Below are 13,003 nucleotides of genomic sequence, written 5' to 3' on the forward strand. Positions count from 1 at the left end.
TAAAAACTAAAGACTTCAAAATAATTTAAAGATTCATAGCTCATATGTTAAATGCCTTGGTGGACACATTCTAGGTAGTTGGTGAAGAGGGTAGTGATAAGAAAATGTCAATCCTAGTGTACTTTATATTTATCTTGGAGCTATGCTCTCCAATTTGGTGATCACAAGCCACACACGGCTTTTTAACTCTTGAAATGTTACTAGTTTGAGGTTAGATGTGCTATAATACGCATATCAGATTTCAAAAACTTAACCTGAAAAATTAAAGCATAATTTAATTAATTCATATGCTGACTACACTTTGAAATGACAACATTTAAGATACATAAAATATATGATTAAAATTTTAAAGTGTTTAAAAATAGCTTAGAAGACCCCAAAATGGTCTGTCTCACCAACTCTGCTACTCTCTGACCTCATCTACCATATTTCCCCTTTCACTCTGCTCCAGCCATCCTTATTGTTGAGTCTTCAAATAGTCAAGCACGGTCCCACACTTTAGAACATTTGTACCAGGCTTATTCTTTATACACACACACACACACACACACACACACACACACATAAATATATATTTTAATATCTTTATTTTTTTGTTTATTTTTACGTGGTGCTGAGGATCGAATCCAGTGCCTCACATGTGTGAAGCAAGCGCTGTGCCACTGAGCCACAACCCCAGCCCTTGTACCAGGCTTATTCTGCCTATGACTCTTTCTCCTCAAATATTAGCAGGACTGATTCCCTCATTGCCTCAAAGTCTTTGCTTGATTGTCAGTTTTTTGGCAAAGTATTTCTTGCTCACAATTTTTAACTTCAACTTTCCCACACACCAGCCCTCCCAAAGCCCTTACCTTTTCCTTTTCCTCATAGTGCTCATTACATTCTAACATACAGTAGTCCTCCTTTATTCAAGGTTTTGTTTTACATGGTTTCAATTGCCCAAGGAAAATTTGAAAATAATTCATAAGTTTTAAATAACTTTTATTTCAGTATATTATTATATTTTTTCTAATTTATTATGATATTATTAATCTCTTATTATACCAAATTTATAAATTAAACTTTATCATAGGTATGTGTGCATATGGAAAAAGCAGCATACATAGGGTTTGGTACTCTGCAGTTTTAGAAATCCACTGGGGCTCTTGGAATGTATGCCCCATGGATAAAGGTGGGGAACTAAAGTACTACACAGCTTACTTGTTCATTTTCTCACCATGCTAGAATATGAGTTTCAAGAGGGAAGGGATTTCTGTTTGTCTTATTCACTATTTGTCCCAAGGGTCTACAAATGTGCCTGACACAAAGCAAGCATTCAAGAACTATTTGTCAGGCTGGGGGTTGTGGCTCAGTAGTAGAGTACTTGTCTAGCACGTGTGAGACACTGGGTTTATTCCTCAGAACCACATAAAACAATAAATAAATAAAATGAAGGTATTATGTCCATCTACAACTAAAAAAAATTAAGAAGAACTATTTTTCAAATGGATGAATTTATGAATCTGAATTGAATTAATTTGGAATTTATTTTTGTGAAATAAGATGAAAATTTTTAAATATCTTAATGACCTAAATAGTGACAAACCATTTTGTGGTTTGCCAATAGTGAGGGAGATTTGTTCTTTGAAAACAGGTTATTTAGGACTAATTCTAACAAGATGATCAGGTTCACTACTGCTAGTTTTTAGTCAAGACATGAGGCACAGTCATACAGTTAAAAGGCTGTTAACATTTGTGTATGTTGAGGGCTGGCTCAGAAGGCAGTCTGGGGTTCCCAAAAGTGATTAATCTCATTCTTTTGGCACCAACATGAAAGAGAGATGGAGATACACAGATATAATAAAAAAATATGGGGCTAAAATTTTTCATATACATTTTTAATCATCAAAATAATCATTTTATAAGAATTGGAGTTCATTTGACTTAATTATATATATATCTATATTATTGTTTTGTACAATTTTGAAATTTTTGAATTACATATGGATGGGCACAATCTAATCAGTGCTTACAGTCTAAATCTTTTATTTCAGTTGGAATGGTTCCAAGGAAGGTGTTTCAAAAATTCCTTAAGCAATCACAGCATCATTCCTTTTTCCAGTTGCCTACTAAGCATCTCTTATAGGCCTCACTGGTATTTCAAAGTCCCTCTCATATGTATCACCCTGTGTCTCCAAAACAATGCCACTTTCCAAGCACCATTGCTGGTGCCATCATTCTAACTCTCCATTGGGGTATTCTTTGGGTCCTATCTTTATTTACCCTGCCATTACTTTTGTAATGCCATTGTACCATTACTAAGTTCTACTGAAGACACCGTGAAAGTTCTCTTCAGTTCTTTTCCTTCCTCTCTCCTGTGCCATACTCTAGTTTAATCCTCATTATCTCTCATTTGGATGGTTACTGTAGCTTCAAAGCCCATCTTCTGTCCTCCAAACTTTATCCCTCTAAAATTCAGCCTTTGTAACCCTATCAGATAAGTTTTCCTAAAGTCCAATCATTTCATTCTTGTGCTCAAAAATCTTCCATGACTCTCTATTGCTTCCCCCCCTGGATATAAACATTTTTATCTGTCATTCAATTGATATCATGACTTTCCTGTATACTTTCAGCTATTCATAACAACAAAGAATGTCAGAGCAGGCAAATGTCTTATAAGTCATCTTCAGGCAAAACTAAATACTCTCTATTACCTGAACATGTGTCTCACTTTTACACCCCTGCACCTTTGCATTAGCAATTACCTTCTATTAGATCACTCTCTGAAGCCTAATTGTCAAAAAATATCTACTCATCCTATAAGCCTCACTACTAACTCCTCCATGGATTTTTATACTAATTCGTACATGATGTAATCTTACCTTTATAGAATTAGTTGATACCTTTTGCACAGTATTTATGGTATAAGTAGCTATTCACTCACTTGTTCTCTTCATGCCTGTAAGATTGCAAGCTTCTAAGAGAAAAGGAACCATATTTTGGTGATTTTTACTCACACTTCTATACTCATCTTTGGCCAGACATTACAGTAAGTGTTTTATATGTTACTTAATCCTTCTATCACTTTGATGAGCTCCGATTAACCTCTTTTTGTAGGTGAGGAAACTGAAGCACAGGGAAATTAAACAACTTATACAAATCTCATGGATAGCAACAGATGGACTCAGGATTCATTCTTATTCTTCTTAATTCATCTCAAATATTTCCATTATATAGCTTGCGTCTTACTCCATATGCAATTAGGTGGTGTTCTGTTCTTCATAAGGTAGTACCATTGGTTCCTATTTCCAACCTGTACTTATTAGTTTCTCTTCTCATCCTTTACTGCATACAGCTAGTGAGCAGCCATTTTTATTTTACTTTATCAGTTCCCTGTTGTGAAATGACTGCCAGTCATCCCTCAAAAGTATTGCTTGTCAAAGCTTCAGTCCCCAGTAATCAACTAATTTCTAAAACTGAAGATCTAAGAGAAATTTTTTGAAGACCACATAAATGCTAGAGCTACAACTTCGGCTGAAGTTAGCTGTCTCTGGAATCTGTGCTCTTAATTTATGGTTACTTTACTGTGGATTTAAGAACCTGGAATGGTATTGGTACCTAGTAAGTACTTAAGAAATGTTTGGTTAGCTTCTTTTTGGTTTCACTTTTTTAAGTTTGTGGTATCCCAAAGTAACTATTTTCAAGGAAAGCACTCATTTGGATGCACATGGTCTGGTATATTTGTTGAAAAACAAACTGAAAATCATATCTACAACAATAATAAACTTATCCCAGGAGTATATGGAGTTGCCTTAAAAACAATAAAAAGAAGAGGAAATAATGTATAATTCTACAATTCTCTAAACCAAGATGTCAGAAGTCCCAAACTCAAGACTGTAAAAAGCAAAACTCTCAAGTTAATTCTGTAATGCTCTAGTGATTTTAATAGAGTACCCCTTATCCTGCCATCCCCACAAATAGGGACTTAAATTGCTCTCAACAATAAAACTAGTGTGAACATATAGTTCCTAAATGTGCCCTTTGGATGTCTTATTAGGAACCCTCCCGAGACTTCCTGAAAAATGCCAGATGTAGGCCTCAATAAGGCTGTGAAACAGGGGTACTTTGGGGATATATTTAAGGAAGGCCACAGAGGCTTATGTCCAGTTGAATTTGGAAAATCCTTGTTTCCACTCCTAGAGGGAAGAACTATGCAGAAAGTTCTCCTTTGTCAAGTCAATAAGTATGAGTCAGCTTTCGTTGAGTAGCCTGGGATTGCTTACCTAGCGATAGTAGGGAGGCTGGAAAGGTTTAGTACCAGGAACTCCATGTTAACCGATAGTGTGACTCAGCCTGCTGTGTACATTAAAGTGTTTGGGGAAGCCTACTCCTAGGCAATTTGTGTTGACGCATTGTACAAACACATGTAATAAAGTCTGCTTTGAAAAAAAATCACATGTATACAGGTAGACATGTGCAGGTAGACATACACACACATGCATACACACACAAATAAAAACACACACATCCCTATTTAATCTGAGATATCCTAAATCCTCCACTTCCTTTCATTTGAGAAAAGTGAAGCTTGATTGAACCATGGAAAATCACATTCTAATGTATGATTGCAGGGCCTGTTTTGTAAACCAGTTCTATTCAGCACTCCCTAAGAATACCATTATTGAGTGAAATTAAACCTAAAAGCCAGAGATCCTATGATTGAAGTCAAGCAAATGAAGCATTTCACAGCTGCCCAACCTGGTTAATGACACCTCTGACATAGTAAGGGCTACCAAATACTGAAAGCTTACCAGATGAGTCAAGCCCTGGGTTAAGCATTTTATATTAATTACATTTTTGCAATGATGCTATGAAGGAGGCATTAGTTATACTACTAATTTTACAGATAAGGAAAATGAAGTTCAATGAGGCACATGGATTGCTATCGAACACTTAGTTTATAATTGGCAGAACCAGAACTTGGGTCTAAGTTAGACAGCCTAAATCCTGTGCCCTTGTCCATAACATGATAAGACCACTAAGCATTGAGAAAAGGACAGTAAATACATAGTCAACACAGTCCCTTTACCCCAGGTTCACAAGACGAATACATACAAAACAGGTATTAATATGAAGGAAGATATGATTATGAAAGGCTGCATTAAGCAAAACAAATGACAAATAAATACTAACACAGAAAAGACAATAGGGCCTACAGCAAGAGATGTCTGTGAGCCCCCAAATCCTCATTGAAGAATGAGTTCCATGGGTCTACCTGGCAGGAAACAGGGATTCTGGGAGGATTTGAACAGGATTTTTAAAATTTATTTTTTTAATTTAAATTTTACTTTTTCAGTTGTTGATAGAATTTTATTTATTTATATGTGGTGCTGAGAATTGAACCCAGTGCCTCACACATGCTATGCAAGTGCTCTACCACTGAGCCACCAACCCAGCCCTGAATTTTTAAAATTTAATTCACAAATAATAATTGTATATATTTATATGACATGGTATGTTATTTCAATATATGTATACTGTGTGTAATGATCAGACCAGAGCAAAATTTTTGAAGGTAAAGATCTAGAATGGACAATGAAAAGAAAGAGAGGTAGCATTTCAGAGGGCAAGAATGACAGAAAGGCAAAAAGAGAAGAGAGAAGATTGCTTGGATGGGAGGAATAGAAAGAAATCAGCATTGGAAATATCTAAAAGAGAAAAAAAGAGTTAAGGTGAGAGTCAAGCATGAAGAAACTTACAAAGTAGACCATGACAGCTGGAGATAGCTGCAAATTTGGCAAATTCTGTTGGATTTCATTTAAAGCAGAGTAAGCAAACAAAGGCATGTTTTTTAGGTTTCGTTTAGTTTTATTTGGTTTTAGTCCTGCATGCTGTTTTGCATGTGCTTTGTTTTTTCTGCCTCTGGTTTGCCTGTGTGCTTGTTCTAATGACAGACAGCATTGTGTAGTGACAAAGAGCATGGATTCCAGAGTTATGCAGCTTGGTTTTAAATTCAGGCTCTGCCACTTACTGGTTAAGGGACCATGCACAAGTTATTTAATTTCTTTGTGCTTCATTTTCCTCATGCATAAGATGAAGTGTAATAAGACCTACATCATGATACTATTATAAGAACTACATATTTGCAAAATGCTTAGAACAGTGCCTGCAGATATCAAGTTCTATCAACATGCTTGTTACATAAATAAAAATGTAACTCATTTCCAATGTTGAAATGTGGGAAATTTTTGATAAAATTTCTTGTAAAGATTTTTCTCTTAAAAGAAAAACAATCTCACAGCTGGTTCCACACAGACATTTTGCAACATGACAACAATTGAGGATAGCCAAGTAATGGATTTTAGAGGGGACAAGCACTCTCCAGCTCCAACAGGTCAGACCAGCCCCTGCTGCTTACCCAATCCACTTCCTGTGGTCTTGTGACTCTTCCTTTAAAGTGAAAGAAACATCCTGGTTCCTTCTATGCCTCTATATTTACAAGGAGAGCTCACAAAGAAAGCAATTTGAGCCTGGGACCCAGACCTGGTTGAGTTCATAAACTCTTCTAACCCTTAAAGTCTAAGAGAAAGGATCTGTCTTCCTCCCCCACCTGGGGTTCCTCCTTGACCCCAGGTGCTGGGCCTCTGGACTGAACAAAGACTCTGTACCTCCAAAAACTCCTCCTCTGCCTCACTCTTCCTGCCTAGTACAATACTTAGATGGGAAGGAAGACTTGGGGCTCCCACAATCCTTTGCAGCAACAATCTGGGGAATGTTCAAAGCTGAGATCACCAGAGCAAGTATGTGCAGCCTTCCTCTGAGTGGCCAGGACTTGACAAATTGTGTCTTCCTTATGCTCCTTTAGTGGATTAAAAATGCACTGCTCAGGAATAGTTTACACAGTAGTTAGCCCTAAACCAAACCGTGTGATCAGCTAAATTTGTCTCTAGAGCCACCATTTGTTAAGGCATTCCCGGCAGTGAACTTACTAGTACCCCTTGGCTCACTGACTCTGAGCTTCTTAAGGACACTCAGGAGTGAGTCCCACCTGAGCCTCCTCCAGTGGATTTCTGACAGTCTCAGAACCTGTGTTATGTTCTTTCAGTGGAGAGGCCCTTCGTTTTTCCTCTCTAGGATGATGAATAAACCCAGTCCCAGTAGGGAGGGCCTTCAGGCCTTCTGGCTCCTGGGTGTCACCCCTGGAGATGGTCTCCAACCTTTGTGGGAAATGACTAATGGTGGTACTATCAGGGCATGACGGAGAAATGAAGCCAAGGAAGCAGATGTTTGAGAGGAAAGACCTTGGGGACTTCAGTCAAAACCTACCACTTGTCTATGCTGATTTTCAATAAGAAGCCCAGCTATGCTTACACATAGGTAGGGCAACATGAGGAGGGTCACAAAAGGCCCACCTCCAGGCTTAGAAATCAGGTGACCCACCGTGCAGAAAGATTTAAGACACAGATGTGACCTAACAGAATTCAAGCATAGAATCCAAATCCTTCATTTCACACAGTGCCAAACTTGCCCAAGGTCTCACAACATTTTGTAGAGGTAAAGCAGGGAGTAGAATACAGGTTTCCTTACCATTTGGGGGTGACTTATTGGGAAAGGGAGAGGTACAGAGGTGGGAAACTTGAGACTTGTTCTAAATAGCAGTGTATCTGATATAACAGCTTCCAAGCCCTTTCCAACTGGGTGGAGGTGCACAACCTGGTTCCAGCCCCAACAAGCAGGAAAGAACTTTGGCCAATCTCCACCAATTCATGATCCTCCCAAGGCAAACAGTGACTGGTCACCTGTGACGCCTGCATCTGAGAAACCTGTGGAAAGGATTGTGGGTAAGAGAAAGCTAAAGGAAGCATGTGTCTGTAAGGAAAGTTATTTTGAAGGATGCATAACTTTTGGGACTGCCACCACTCATCCCAGCAAGGCTAAAATTGACTTACATCATTATTCAGTTAGGCTATGTCTTCAATGGTGGTTAAGTAGGTTTTAACAACATGGTCTTGCCCTCTATTGCTCTCTGATTTCATCTCCCACTCTCCTCCTCACTTACTCTTCCACAGTCACTCTGGCCTCCTTGCTGATCCTCAAGCATTCTATGCATTCTCCACCCTGGGACTTTGCATTTGCTGTTCCTTCTACCTATTATGCTGTTCCCCAGTTATTTGTATGATGTGTTCCTTCCCTTCCCTTGAGACTTTGCTCAAATGTCACCTTCTAAGAGAGACCTTCCCAAACTACCCTCTCTGAAAGTGCACTCGTCACCCTCTATCACTTTACCCTACTCTTATTTTATCCTTCTAGCATTTATTGCCTTCTTAAATTATGGTATATATTTGGTTTAGTATATTTGTACACTAAAATATGAGCACTCATAAGGCAGAGACTTTGTCTAGCAGACTCAGTCCTGTATCCCCATCCCTTTGAACAATCCCTGACACATAATAGGTACTTAATAAATATTTACTAAATGAATGGATGAATGGGTAGAGAAGGGGATTTCTATATTTTTCTTGGTTCATGTTTACATATGACAGATGACACATATATTAGTTTCATTTATTCATTTTACAAGCAAATATTTCTAGCATGCCTTTATGAATAAGGCTTTTTACTTTGTTTAGTGGACAAGAAAAAAATAGTAGATAAGAAATGAAAGAGCAGTGTAGTAAGTATTACACAGGGTTTGTGGAAGACAGATAAAGCACTGGTGAAGGCTTTTCAGAGGAGATGGCTCTAAGAATTATAGAAGCTAGCCTGGAGATGAAAATTGAAATGAAGATGTGGCGAAGAATCAAGCAGAGGGGACAATACATGCAAGAACATAGAGGCTAATCTAGGCAACAGTTTTAACATATTGGGCCATAGAATAGAAAGGAAGGAGAGATATAGGTAGAAGCAAGTCTGGAGGCCAATCAGAGGCACTAGTTTGAGAGCCTAGCCTGTTGTTCTATATATAGTAGTCTCCACTTATCCATAGGGATATGTTCTAAGACCCCCAGTAGATGGCTAAAACTGCAAATAGTACCAAAGCCGATATATACTATGTATTTTTCCTATACATACATACCTATGATAAAGTATAATTTTAAATTAGTCAATAAGAGATTAACAGAAATAACTAATAACAAAAGAATATTATAATTATATATTATAATAAGTTATTTAAAACTTATGAATTGTTTATTCTAGAATTTTCTATGTAATATTTTTGGACCATGGCTGACCACAGGTAACTGAAACTTCAGAAAATAAAAACACAGATAAGCGGGGACTACTGTTTAGAGTTAAGCCTTGAACTCAGAATGGCAAACTCGTAAAACATGAGGAGTTCCAGCCTACAGTTATGTATAGTTTGTCCTACACATTATTATTTTGAATTTAGTGGCCACTATTTTAAAAATTAAAAAATTTCACACCAATTCCAGAATCCTAGCTTTTCTTGAAATGCCAGAATATTGAATCTTACCAAGCCACTGTGTCTATAACAGCCATCATCTGTGCAGGAGTTGTCCCTGTTAAACAGGGCTTTTGCTCTTCAGTTTATCAGAGTCTCCAATTTAACTGTTTCACTGATCATTTCATGGTTAATCCCCAAACACTGATTTGACAAGGAGGTGGCGAGGTTTGGGATTTGAGCCTTTCTTCTTAAAGTCCATACTCTTACCTAGAACATGATTAATGCCCAGTACAAAAAAGGTACTCCATGACACCTATTTGAAGAACGAACATACTCAAACCATTCATTGTCTCCTATCAGGTCTTTCCCTCTGACTCTACTTTGGCAAATGCTGTCCTATCTTTCAAGGTCCAACTCAGATACTGCCTCCTTCATGAAGCCTTATCTAATTTCGTGGTCCCCATCTTAACAGCTGTGACCTATTCTGTAGCTATGGGATAGAGAATAAGAGGGCAGTAGAACTATCATGAAGAGTAGTATTGAGTGGTGGAAGCAATAGGATGATTAGAGCTCAGTTAATAGAAGGGAAAATCTTAGGTTTGAACTTAGGAATTTATGTATCTGAGTGGGGAGTACACAAATAGTAGAAGCTGGGAGAACTTTAAAAGAATTAAAATAGACCCCATTTTTTCCTTGCTTAAAACTTTGTCTCCTTTCTTTTTATTCTGTCGTCTTGTTTTTTTTTTTTTTTTAATTTTCTACTTCTTCATTCCCTGTACCTCAAATGACATTAATCAGTTTACACACAACTCATAGCCTTACACAGATTTTGGAAAAAACTGTTCTCACAGCAACCAAAAAGAGTTGATCCCAAGGAAGAATCATCTCATAAAAACCTTAAATCTTACATAAGCTCAAGGAGTTAACTAATGTTGAAGAGTTTATTCCCTGATGCACAGCAATTGAATAAACTCTGTAACCTCTATTTGAATCACTTTATATTTGTCCTTGCACTTTTGGTGCCATGAAGTTTGAATAGACCTTTGAGCCCACTAAAGTTTCAGGTAAGGAGAGAGAAAGCCTAAAAACCTTCTTCCTCCCTTCTCGGAGACTACTATAGTGTTAAATGTTTAATTCTTTTCCTATCCATGTGATGCTTTTTTGGTGTAACATCAAAGTTTCAAATTGTGATTCTTTGACAGGGATAGCCTATTGTCTAACCAAAATCATTCCCCTCTATTTTTCTTTTGGTTTTTTTTTTTCGGGGGGGGATTCTCTGACATTTCTATATTCTGAGATCAGAGAATTAGATGATGGTTGTAAGGTAGGACAAGGCCTTCTTCTATGTTGGACCTTTTCTTGTAATGAGCTAAAAACATGACTTTAAATAAGACAATTTTCAACTGCAGTGCTTCATTTGGGAGTCTTAGGATATGTCAAGACTCATACATATGCATATAATGCCTTAGAACAAAAAGGAAGATAGCTAATTTACAATACACCACAGTCTTTCACTGGCAAAAGGAAGCTGAAAAAAGTGTCTCAGTGGTAGAGTGCTTGCCTAGCATGTGTGAGGCACTGGGGTTGATTCTCAGAACCAAATAAATAAAATAAAATAAAGATGTGCTGTCTACAACTTCAAAAATATTTTTATAAAAAAGCAGAAAAAAGTAATACAATTAAGAAAAATTCCAGTTTTAGATGTTGGGTCTTTTCTTTAAAGAACCTTCTCCAAGGGTCTCCTCCTGTCTAACTATTTCTGCTGTTTAAGACCCTCCTCATCTGCTCTCTCTCCTTTGTTCTGCTGGATTTTTTCTTTCTTTTCTTGATTACCTCTCACCTTTTGACCCATACATCTACCATTTCAGATATGCAAATGCTCCAGAGATAGGAGAAATTCTCTTAAAGGGGATTTGTGAATATTTTCCCTAAGAAATAACTTACACACGTCAACAAGGGTATGCTAAATCTGTCTCAGCAAGGAAACAAGACATTCAAGTTCTTTGCCAGATTTAACAAACAAAAATAATTAAAAATTTGAATTTCAGATAAGTGAGCAATATTTTTACATAAGTATACCCCATGAAATGTTTTATACACACTTATACTACCAGAGGACTCATTGCTTATCTTATATTCAAATTTTAAAAAATATTTAATTGTAGATGAACACACAGTATCTTTATTTATTTTTAAGTGGTGCTAAGGATTGAACCCAGTGCCTCACACACGTGAGGCAAGCACTTTACCACAAAGCTACAGCCTCAGCCCCTCAATTTTTAAAAAATAATTATTTTTTAGTTGTAGTTGGATACAATATTTTTATTTATTTATTTATTTATTTTTATATGGTGCTGAGGATTGAACTCAGGGCCCTGCATGTGCTAGGCAAGCACTCCACCACTGAACCACAACTCCAGCCTCCTGAGATTCAAATTTAACTGTACTTCTTTTATTATATCTCACAGCCGTATATAGGTTGCTCAATCTAAAGCAAAGTGATTCTCTTCCTCCAATGAAGGCATCCCCTAGTATCCATAATCCTCTTTGTATCAGCAAGGACAAATAATTCTTTTTATTTACAAATGGTCATCCTCTTTTTTTAGTAGACACTAGAGCCACAATCCCACAATTCCTTCTAGTTTTCCTCTCAACTTTCATCAGAATAATAACCTCAGTGGTGGCATTTACCAGTGAAATACATACACTCCCTCTCTCTAACCCTTTGCTTATCTCTTTGGGATGCTTAATTTCTGAACATGTTTTTCTGTTTATTCCTTCCACCCTCCCTAACCTATTCAGACTAGAACTTGTAAAGCAGAAAGGGCACGCAAGATCAGGAACCATGGAACAAGAATAAGGCACTCAAAGAAGGTTTATTAGGGGTGCTCCAGGGTGAGGTTCACAGGTTCTTGAAAGGGTGAGGGCCATGGAAGTCGTGGGCGGGAAAGGCAAGAACAATGCTAATAAGGGAAGCTGGAGGTAGGAGGGCCTGGGCCATCTAAATTGCAGTTACAGATAGCAGATTGGCTGAGCCAGTTTTGGGGTATTGTGTCTGTCGTGGGTTGGTCAGGGCTGATGTGAGTTGACAGGGCAATTGCTTCAGCTGGTGGGAACCCCTGGTCCTTGGGTCTGTTGACACGTCAGCTTCTGATTGGCCATTCCTCAGGCAGATGGAAAGTCCCCGCCCACAGCCTCCATGAAAGGGGAGGGGGAAGGGAAGGCTGTCAACCCAACACTTGTGGTTGAATGTGCAGCTGCTATTAGGTGTATACCCAAAGGACCTTTTTCTTGTTCTTTCATCCTCTGATGACTCAATATGCTATCTTATCATGGCTTCCCTCAACTACTGTGCATTATCAAGGCCTCTATTCCCTTCATTTTGTAAAGCCACAAGGTTTCACTTAAGCCCAGTTATGGTTTGAACCTATAAATGTCCTCCAAAATGTTCATGTTTTGAAAGCATGATCCCCAATGAAGAAAGGTTCAGAGGTGGGGCTTTAGGGAAATGATGAGAGCTGTAACCTCATCAGTGGATTAACCCATTTTATGAATTAATAATCTGAATGGACTACTTAGTGGCAACTGTAGGTAGGAGGGGCATGACTGGAGAAAGTT

Source organism: Ictidomys tridecemlineatus, chromosome X, assembly GCF_052094955.1.
Source record: "Ictidomys tridecemlineatus isolate mIctTri1 chromosome X, mIctTri1.hap1, whole genome shotgun sequence".
Taxonomy (NCBI): Eukaryota; Metazoa; Chordata; class Mammalia; order Rodentia; family Sciuridae; genus Ictidomys; species Ictidomys tridecemlineatus.